A 10,818-nucleotide genomic window follows, 5' to 3' on the forward strand; every position below is an offset into this window, starting at 1 on the left:
CGTTTGACCTTAGTGTCATTAGCTCCGCAGAAGCATACCCAGATTGATCAATCCACCTAGCCCATTGTTTTTCAAACTTGACCTTGGACCCCCTCTTGGAGTATATCCTATATTCCATCAGAGCCTGTGAGTTAAGTGCCCCTATGATTTCTTGTTTTGATGGTGGCTCCGCATCCAGCCAGTGCTTTGCTATTCCTTTCCTAACTTGATACAGTATTTTAGCGATTGCCAACCCTGACATCCTATCCCCCTCCAAATCCCCAACATACCCTAGCAGCATTACCACAGGATCCCATGGAATCTGTACCTCAAACACTCTCCCCACTAGCTCCAATATTTCCGTCCACAGAATCCCCAACCTCCCGCATGTCCAGAACATATGAAGGATGTCTGCTTTTTCCTCCGGGCACCTAGGGCACTTGGCATCTGCTCTTAATCCCATTTGTTTCAGCACCCACGGGGTCCTATACACCCTATGTATCAGAAACAACTGCGATCTTCGTTGTGCTACATTAATGGACAAAGTACATGTTGCTGCCAATACTGCCTCCCAGTGGTCTGTTGTAATAGGACCCACATCCCTCTCCCATACAGCTTTCACTGGTGCCATAGGATCCCCCAGATGTTCCACCAATAACCTGCGATAAACCAATGAAATTAATCCTTTTGACGTTACTGCTTTTGCAATATGCTCCAACACCCCCGCGGCATGCATTGTCATGTCCACACTGACCGCTTGTGTCTGCACAGCGTGCCGAATCTGCAGGTACTGATAGAACATGCGGGAGTCCAGTTGAAACTCCTCCCTTATTTGCTGAAAGGATTTGAGTATGCCTCCCTCGTACAACTGACTCAATCGTATTATGCCTTGCTGCTCCCACCCCTGCATCCCTTCCAATTTACCCAATTCCCCCAGATAAGCATTCCTCCAGAGTGGTGTATATTTAGTGCATTCTCCTATCCCCAGCAATTGCTTGCACTGCCACCACACCTTGTGTATGAGAAGCAGAGTGGGTCTGGTACTCGCCATCCGTTTATAGCTGTGCGCTTCCAGTCCTACCAACGGGTTCTCCCCCCCCCCCAGATATGATAGGATGCGCGCACTGGACCCCCATGTCTCTTCCTGCTCCCACCCCCAGAAATGCTGACATTGGGCAGCTAAATAATACACCCAAGCATTGGGCACAGCAAGGCCCCCCTCCTCTTTCGGCAGCTGTAATTTCTCCAGTTTAATCCTAGGTACCCCCTTCTTCCATACTAGGTCCCTAAAAAGGTTATGCAACCTCCTGAACCAATATTTGGGGATCCATACCGGGGAGTTATGTAGGACATACAGCACCTGGGGCATAAGGATCATTTTAATCAGATTCGTCCTACCCAGAGCCGATAGCGGTAACTTATTCCACGCCTCTACTTTGGCTTTTATCGTTGTTAACAGTGGCATTACATTAAGGGACATATAATCCTGTGCTTTCGCCGTCACCCTAACCCCCAAATACTTAAACTCCGTGACCACCGGTATCACCACCTCCTCCTCCCCAGTCTGGATAACCCCCGGGTCCATGAGCATTAGAGCCGATTTTGACCAATTAATGAGTAATCCTGAATATTTCCCAAACCGCTTAATTAGGGCCATCACTAACGGTAGTGTGCGCTCGGTATCCGCCATGAATAACAGCATATCGTCTGCAATTCGTTCCTCCACCCCCCCATATCTCAACCCCTGAATATGTTCATGTTGTCTCACTGCGCACGCCAAGGGTTCCACCGCCAACGCGAACAACAATGGAGATAATGGACATCCCTGACGCGTTCCCCGCTCCAGCGCAAACCGATCCGATAGCACCCCATTCACCCTTATCTTTGCTGTCGGGGCTACATACAACAACTTTACCCATTTTATATAATTAGGTCCAAATCCCATTTTCTCCAGAACTGACCACAAATATTTCCACTCCACGCAATCGAATGCTTTAGCCGCGTCTAAGGACAGAATGGCTCTCCCCCCATGATTATCCGGCAGAACTTGTAAATTCAAGAACAGCCGTCTCAGATTCACCGCCGTCGATTTGGATGGCATAAAGCCGGCCTGATCTCCATGTACCACCCCAGCCACTACCTTAGCTAGTCGAAGCGCCAATACTTTCGCCATGATTTTAATATCCGCCGTCAGTAGAGAAACTGGTCTATAGGAGCCCGGGAGCTGGGGATCCTTCCCCTCTTTAGGCAGAACGACTATAGTTGCTTCGTACATTGTTTCCGGAAGCCGCCCCCTATCAAAACTATCTAAAAGAGTGGCCAATAACTGCGGTGCGAGCTCCTCCCCATATTCCTTAAAAACTTCCACCGGAAGACCATCCGGCCCCGGCGCCTTTTCACTGGCTAGTATCCCTATGGCTGCCTGGAGCTCCTCCAGAGATACGGGCTCCTCCAATGTCCCTCTCTCCTCCCCTCCCAACCTGGGAAGTTCTATCTCCCCTATATACTCTTCCAGCTGTTGAGGTGTGTGCTCTGCCCTAGAGGCATACAAATCCGAGTAAAACTGCTGAAAAACTTTCAAAATCTGTCCTGTATCCGTCTCCAACTTCCCCCCCTCCCCTTTAATAGTGTGTATGTAATTATTCTCCCTCTGAGCCTGCGCCATCCTTCCCAGTAACCGTCCAGTGGTTTCCCCCTCCTCATAATATTGGCGTTTTAAAAACATCCTTTTGTTATCTGCCCTCTCCAACTGATGCTGTTTTAACAACCGCTGCGCCTCCACCCAATGCTTCAGTGTGTCTGGTGTGTTATCTGCTATATGTAGCCTTTCTGTCTCCGTTACCCTTTCCAACAGCGCTTACCCTAATTGTCTAGACCGAGTTTTTACTGCCGAAATGTGCTGGATGAACACCCCTCTCAGCCATGCCTTCATCGCATCCCACAGTATCTCTTGCGGTACCGTTCCCGAGTTGAATTGAAAATATTCCTTTATGAGGTCTAAAATTTGTTTATGATCTATCAACTTCAGCCAAAAGGCATTGAGTTTCCAGCACCCTTGCCCCCGCCCTGTCTTCCCCTCCGTCTCTACCTTCATTAACAAAGGAGAATGATCCGATAAAGCTCTTTGTAAGTATTCTATCCGGGCTACAAAGGGTACCGCTGCCGGTGAGCACAAGATTAGGTCTATCCTGGATAAAGACTGATACGTGGAAGACGCACAAGAATACTGAAAGCTATTTGGATGTTTATCCCTCCATATGTCCCGCCAACCCATTTCAGCAACAAGATGGCCAAACGCTGTTAAACCTCCCCCTGTCATGCCGAATTTATCCATATTGGTATTCAATACTGCGTTAAAATCCCCCATCACTAGTAATGGCACCTCAGGGTACCTAGCCAGTTCCTCCACCACTTTCTTGATACATCCGCTAGAAAATGGAGGGGGGACATACAACACCACCAACACACAATTCCAATGATACATCGTACAGTGTACCCCCACATACCGCCCCTCCCCATCCTGGAAGGAGTCGTGACATATAAATGGCACTGCCCTATGTATGAGAAGACTCACCCCCCTTGAATATGTAGTATGATATGAATGAAAACTATGGCCTACCCAGGCCCTATGCATCATGGAGACTGAATCCCTAGTCATATGTGTCTCCTGTAGTCCTATCACCCTCGACTCCTGTTTCCTAATAAAATCAAATACCGCCTGTCGTTTTCTGGCTTCCCGCAGGCCCCGTACATTCCAGGACAAACAATTAAGTGATCCCATCATCCCTCAACATATCCCAACACATCCTATCCTGTTCTCGTAATTTTACATATCCGACCGGCTGGGTCCCCTTTCCCTCCCTCCCCTCCCCCCCTGTAACCTCCCCCGTAAACCTACCCCTTTCCAAGGGTTGGGACGACAGAACGTATCTGCCATTACCCATAACAAGCGTCGGCAGGTCAACTCCGCCCACCGTACATTCAACAATACCATAACTCGTTATTCACTTTTCCCGCGTAACTGACCATCCCTCCCGCTGCCTTTTTCTTGCAAATAAACTACCATCCCTACAACATATCGGTACCCCTCAATGTCCATAAACACATTCCTCCTCTTCCGGTCTTCCGCGTTCACCGCAACCATGCCCTCCAACTCCAAGTCCAAACATGACCAGAAACCCTCAACGCCATATCTTGCAATTTTCTACGACACCTGGTTCAGTCCCGCATCCCCAGCCTCCTTTTGTCAGCCGGTCTGTTCCGGATCAACGCCGTCCCTCTGCCTCCGCCGGTCTCAGCTGACTTTCATGGCTATCCAACCATCTAACCGCTTCTCTCGGTGTCTCGAAAAAGGAAGTTGTGCCAAGCGCCACCACTCTCAGACGGGCAGGATACATCATTGAATATTGCACTTGTAACGCCCTTAGGCGTCTCTTTATATCCATAAACTGTGATCTTTTCCGTTGTACTTCCATAGAGAAATCCGGGAAGAAGGACACTTTCACCCCATTAAAGGAGATGTCTTGACGTTCTCTAGCTTTCCTCAGGATCTTGTCTCTATCTTTATAATGTAAAATCTTTATCAGCACCGGTCTCGGCGGCCTTCCCGGAGGGCCGGGTCTGGTCGGCACCCTGTGCGCTCTCTCCACCGCAAATAAAGGGGTCAATTCCTCTCTGCCAAATGTGTCTATCAGCCACTTTTCAAAGAAGTCATCCGGATTCGCTCCCTCCACTCTTTCTGGAACCCCCACTAGGCGAACGTTATTCCGTCTCAGCCGATTTTCCATGTCATCTGTCTTAGCCAGCAATGTCGCCACTGCCTGCGAGTGTGCCTGTACATCCTGCTTTATGTGAGGAATCGCATCCTCCATGTCTGAGACTCTCCCCTCCACGGCAGTGGTGCGTTCCGCTACTTTTTGCAAATCATTCCTGAGCAGCAAAATGTCCTCCTTCAATCCACCCATCTGGCTTGCTAAGGTATTAAGGACCATAGAATTTTGCTTCACCGCTGCCAAAATGTCCTTTAGGGAGGGTTCCTCCTTCCTTGCTCCACTTTTCCCTCCAGCACCTGGCTGATCCTGCATGGCGCCACTCATCTCCTCCTCCTCCTCCTCCTCACTTCTCATGTCCCCCGCCAAAGGAGAGTACCTGGATCCATAAGATGAACCTCCAGCTGCCTGTTCTCCAGCCGACTTTCGCTGCTGTGCAGCCGCCCCCCCTGCTCTCGGCGTGCGGGCGAACCTCTCCAGCTTCTCCACTACTTCCTGCCGGAGGCCTCTATTGCGGCCTTCCTTCTCCTCGGCGCCATCTTGAGCGCGGGACCCGGGACTCGCTGGCGGCGACTTCTGCTTCTTTGAGCGCGTCATTATGGACGGGCACTCGTGCTCCTCCACCTCTAGACTCTGGTAGGACCCTGGGGAAGCTGTTTTCCCCGAATTTTACGGGATATATGGACCTTATAGGATGAATACAGCAGGAGCTCCGGTCACACACGTCCTCTCACATTCACCGCTAGGCCACGCCCCCATCACAAGTGTATTTAATGACGGTTTTACATGTTTTTTTTTTGTGGCGTTTCTATGCATTTTCCCAGGTATTTTGAAGTCTTATCGACAAGTCTTTGAAAAAAAATACACAAAAAAGCCATGCCTATAAGCATGTTGTGTTTTAAAGAAAGAAACTGCTACTGACCCCAAAAAATGCCACAAACTAAAACAATGTGTAAGGCCTAATGCACACGACCGTAAAAACACCCGTTATTGCGGGTCGTAATTACGACCCGCAATAACGGGCCCATAGACTTCTGTTAGTCACGGGTACCTTCCCGTTTTCTCACGGGAAGGTGCCCGTGCCGTTAAAAAAATAGAACATGTTCTATTTTTTCATTTTACGGGCCGTGCTGCTATACTTTATAATGGCAGCACGGCTCGCAAAAGCGGCCGGCTGCCCGTGCCCGGCCGTGCTCATAATTACGAGTCGTAATTACGAGCACGGTCGTGTGCATGAGGCCTAAGTAGAATTTCTCAAATTTTACTATAGACTTTTAAGTGATATCTGGCTGCAGCATTTTTTTTAAGAAAAAAAAAAGCCACATAAAAACACACTAAGGCTGGGTTCACACGACCTATTTTCAGACGTAGACGAGGCGTATCATGCCTCGTTTTACGTCTGAAAATACGGCTACAATACGTCGGCAAACCTCTGCCCATTCATTTGAATGGGTTTGCCGACGTATTGTGCCGACGACCTGTCATTTACGCGTCGTCGTTTGACAGCTGTCAAACGACGACGCGTAAAATGACTGCCTCGGCAAAGAAGTGCAGGGCACTTCTTTGAAACGGAATTTGAGCCGTTCTTCATTGAAGTCAATGAAGAGCAGCTCAAGATTTACGAGTGTCACAGACGCCTCGCATAATGCGAGGAGCTTTTACGTCTGAAACAGTCTGTCTTTTCAGACGTAAAAGACAGTTCTCGTGTGCACATACCCTAAGTAAACATGGTGTGTAAGATTGGCTTAACGCTACAGCCTAAGGCCTCATACACAGCCCGCCCCGCGATTGCGAGCACGGCCGGCCGCCGACTGCCGCATTTTCGTGCCGTGTTCCCATACATAGTATTGGAGCACGGCCTGTAAAAATCGAAAAGTAGGACATGCTCCATAATTCCCGGCACGGACACCTATCCGTAGCGATACGGAAAGGTGTCCGTGCCCAATAGAACCGGGGGGCGTAATTGCAGACCGTAATGCAGAGTTTTTTTACGGTCGTGTGCATGGGGCCTTATTACGATGGGTTTTACACAGGACGAATATGGGGAAGACGAGCATTAATGCTGGTTACCGATAATTGCCCTGTGTAAACAGGGGAACGATCAGCAGATGAACGAGCAAACGCTCAATCATCTGCTGGTCGTATAGTTTTAAAAAAGTAAAAGATTATCGTTGTAAACAGGGAGACGCGCTGCCGACAAGATAATAATGGATGGGGACGAGCGATCGGAGTAACGACTGCTCGCCCCCATCCATAGCTCTCTGTGACAGGAGCAAGCGAGTGCCGATCAACAATGTCTCGATCGGTGCTCGCTTCACCGGCCGGTGTAAAAGGGCCTTTACGCTTGATTTACAAGAGCTTATTTTACGTCCATGTTACGGATATTAAAACAACGGCCGTCACACGGATCTATGTAATTCAATGGGGCTATTCAGACATGCATTTTTTTTTCACGCTGTGTGTCCACTGTGTGAAACTTACTGCAGTTCCTATTTTTGTGCACCACACTGTCCATTGAAGTCAATGGGTGCGTGAAAACAACGTACAGCACACGGATGTCATCCGTGTGCTGTCCGTGATTCATCCACCAGTTGTTAAAGAAATGATAAAGAAAAAAAAACGTAATTTTTTTTTTTTGCAGACGCAAAAAATGCAGGACATATGGATGACATACGCGTGTAAAATCTGCAGATGCGCACCGTACACGGATGCCACACGGAACAGCAACGCAAGAAAAACGCTGCGCTTTTTTACGTGCGCAAAACAAACACTTTCGTGTGAATTTAGCCTTAGGGTCTGTAAAGGGAAGTGTTTTCTATGTACATGTGAGGGCAGATATTCCCCCAGAGATAGGTATAAGAGGGTCAACAGGCACCAGGCATGCTGATCTCTGTCCTGCTCCTGCCTCCTGCTCATCAGACACCTACAGCTCTCACTTCCTGCTCACGAGACACCAACAGACCTCTTTACCCCATGCACCGCTAAGTATCTTTCCTCTCTCTCTCCCCTCTCCTACCCTTCTCCCTATAACCCTATTTTCCCTGGTAACACTTTTCCTTCCCTGGTCTACAGATTTCCTCTGGTATTTAACCCCTTGAGTGTATAGGGAAAGTTAGAGCCAGGTGGGTCACAGAAGCAAGCATGAGTAAGTGCACTGTAAGGCCTCATGCACACGACCGTGATAAATCTCCATAATTGAGGACTATTGTCTGCAATTACGGACCCGCCCCGTTCTATTGGCCGCGGACACCTTTCCGTATCGCTACGGATAGTAGTCCGTGCCATAGAACCGTGTCGGGAATTATGGAGCATGTCCTACTTCTCGATTTTTACAGGCTGTGCTCCAATACTTTGTATGAGAGCACGGCACGAAAATGCGGCCCACGATAGTCGGCAGTGCTCGCAATCGCAGGCCGTGATTACGGGCACGGTTGTGTGAATTAGGCCTAACTTGTATGTATGTTAGTTAAGTGGGTGGGTGGGTGTTAGTATAGTATTGTAATATATTGTACTGGTACGGTGGCACGTGGGGTATTAGTATACTTAGTACATATTAAGTTATTATATGTATTGAGCTATGTTGATGCTATATCGTGAATTATGTTAGGTAAGTGGGTGGTGTTATAGATTAGTGTTTGTAATACCTTGTTTATACTGTACCACGTGTACACTGCATTCCAAATTATTATGCAAATGTTATTTTTCGCTGATTTTCCTAAATAGTCGATGCAAATGACAGTCAATATAATCTTCAAGCCATCAGCCGTTGGAGTATAATGCGAATTTTATTGAACAAATCTCCTAATGATAACTGATTTTTTTTTTAGAAGTAAAAAACTCAAAATGCACTGTTTCAAATTATTATGCACAACAGAGATCAAAACATTTTAAAGGTTGTAAAGAGAACTAAAATGGTAATTTGTTGAATTTGCAGCATCAGGAGGTCATATTTACAGAAATCAAAAGCTCTTTCAATCAAAAAAACCTTAACAGGCCAAGTTACATGTTAACATAGGACCCCTTCTTTGATATCACCTTCACAATTCTTGCATCCATTGAATTTGTGAGTATTTGGACAGTTTCTGCTTGAATATCTTTGCAGTAACCAACCAGAGCTTCTGTTTTGATGTGAACTGCCTCCCACCCTCATACATATTTTGCTTGGGGATGCTCCAAAGGTTCTCAATAGGGTTGAGGTCAGGGGAACATGGGGGCCACACCATGAGTTTCTCTCCTTTTATGCCCATAGCAGCCAATAACACAGAGGTATTCTTTGCAGTATGAGATGGTGCATTGTCATGCATGAAGATAATTTTGCTATAGAAGGCACGGTTCTTCTTTTTGTACCACGGAAGAAAGTGGTCAGTCATAAACTCTACGTACTTTGCAGAGGTGATTTTCACATGGTCAGGGACCCTAAAGCGGCCTACCAGCTCTCTCCCCATGACTCCGCCACCTCATTGCTGACGTCGCAGCCTTGTTGGGACATGATGGTCATTCACCAACCATCCACTACTCCATCCATCTGCACCATCCAGGGTTGCACGGCACTCATCAGTAAACAACACGGTTTGAAAATTAGTCTTCATCGATTTCTGAGCCCACTGCAACCGTTTCTTCTTGTGAGCATTGTTTAGTGTTGGCCGAATAATAGCTTTATGCACACTTGCAAACCTCTGGAGGAACCTACACCTTGAGGTTTGTGGGACTCCAGAGGCACCAGCGGCTTCAAATACCTGTTTGCTGCTTTGCAATGGCATTTTAGCAGATGCTCTCCTTATCCTATTAATTTGTCTGGCAGAAACCTTCCTCATTATGTCTTTATCTGAACGAACCCATCCGTGCTCTGAATCAGCCACAAATCTTTTCACAGTACGATGATCACGCTTACGTTTTCTTGAAATATCCAATATTTTCATACCTTGTCCAAGGTATTGCACTATTTCACGCTTTTCAGCAGCAGAGAGATCCTTTTTCTTTCCCAGATTGCTTGAAACCTGAGGTCTGCTTAATAATGTGGAACGTCCTTCTTAAGTAGTTTTCCTTTGATTGGGCACACCTGGCAAACTAATTATCACAGGTGTCTGAGATTGATTACAATGATCCAAAGAGCCCTAAGACACAATACCATCCATGAGTTTCATTGAAAAACGAATAATTAAATGTTTATGACACTTAAATGTGCATAATAATTTGGAACACGGTGTAGTGCCACAGTGCCCGTGTAGATGCCACACATCCTTGCAGATAGCACCCCCACCCATGTAGATCGCACCACCCCTCCTCCCTTGTAGATAGCAACCCCACATGTAGGTCTCACCCCCCCTTCTTCCTTGTAGATATCACCACTGTAGCTGCCACTAGAAGCTGAATTCCCGGCCAGAGGTTGCCGACACTTTGGCCAGGGATTCAGCTACTGCGGTGTGATCTACAAGGGGGGGTGGTGGTGCGATCTGCAAGGGGCGATCGACAAGGGGGGGGGTGTTAGCTACAGATGAGTCCCTGCTTCTCCGCGGAACTGCTGTTCCTTACTGTATCATTTTATTCACTACAGAACAGCATTTCCGTGGGGAAGCAGACAGAAAGGGGCGGACCAGGCAGTGACGAGGCATCTGGGCAAAGCTTTATCCTGCAGCACAGCGCGACGGCGCCACTAAAGAATCGATTCAACTATTCTGTTAAAAAACAGAATTGTAAGCCCTCATGCACACGACCGTAGCCATGTGCACGGCCGTGATTTCCGGGTCGGCCGGCCACGGAGTGACAGCCGCGAGCCGCCCGCAAATCACAGGCCGTGCACATGGACGCGGCCATTATTTTCAATGAGCCCGGACCGCAGAACACGGCCGTAATAAGGCTTGCCCGTTCTTTCTTCAGTCCGGGCTCCGGGGCCATGCACGGACCATGGAAACCACGGTCGTGTGCATGGCCCCATAGGAATGAATGGGGCAGCAATTCTCCCGTGGATTTTCGGGAGAATTGCGGCCGCAAAAGCACGTTCGCGTGCATGGGTCCTAAGAGTCTTTGAGGGCGAATTAATGTGATTATTCGCCCAGCCCTACCCGGTCTG

Source organism: Rhinoderma darwinii, chromosome 1, assembly GCF_050947455.1.
Source record: "Rhinoderma darwinii isolate aRhiDar2 chromosome 1, aRhiDar2.hap1, whole genome shotgun sequence".
Lineage (NCBI taxonomy): Eukaryota > Metazoa > Chordata > Amphibia > Anura > Rhinodermatidae > Rhinoderma > Rhinoderma darwinii.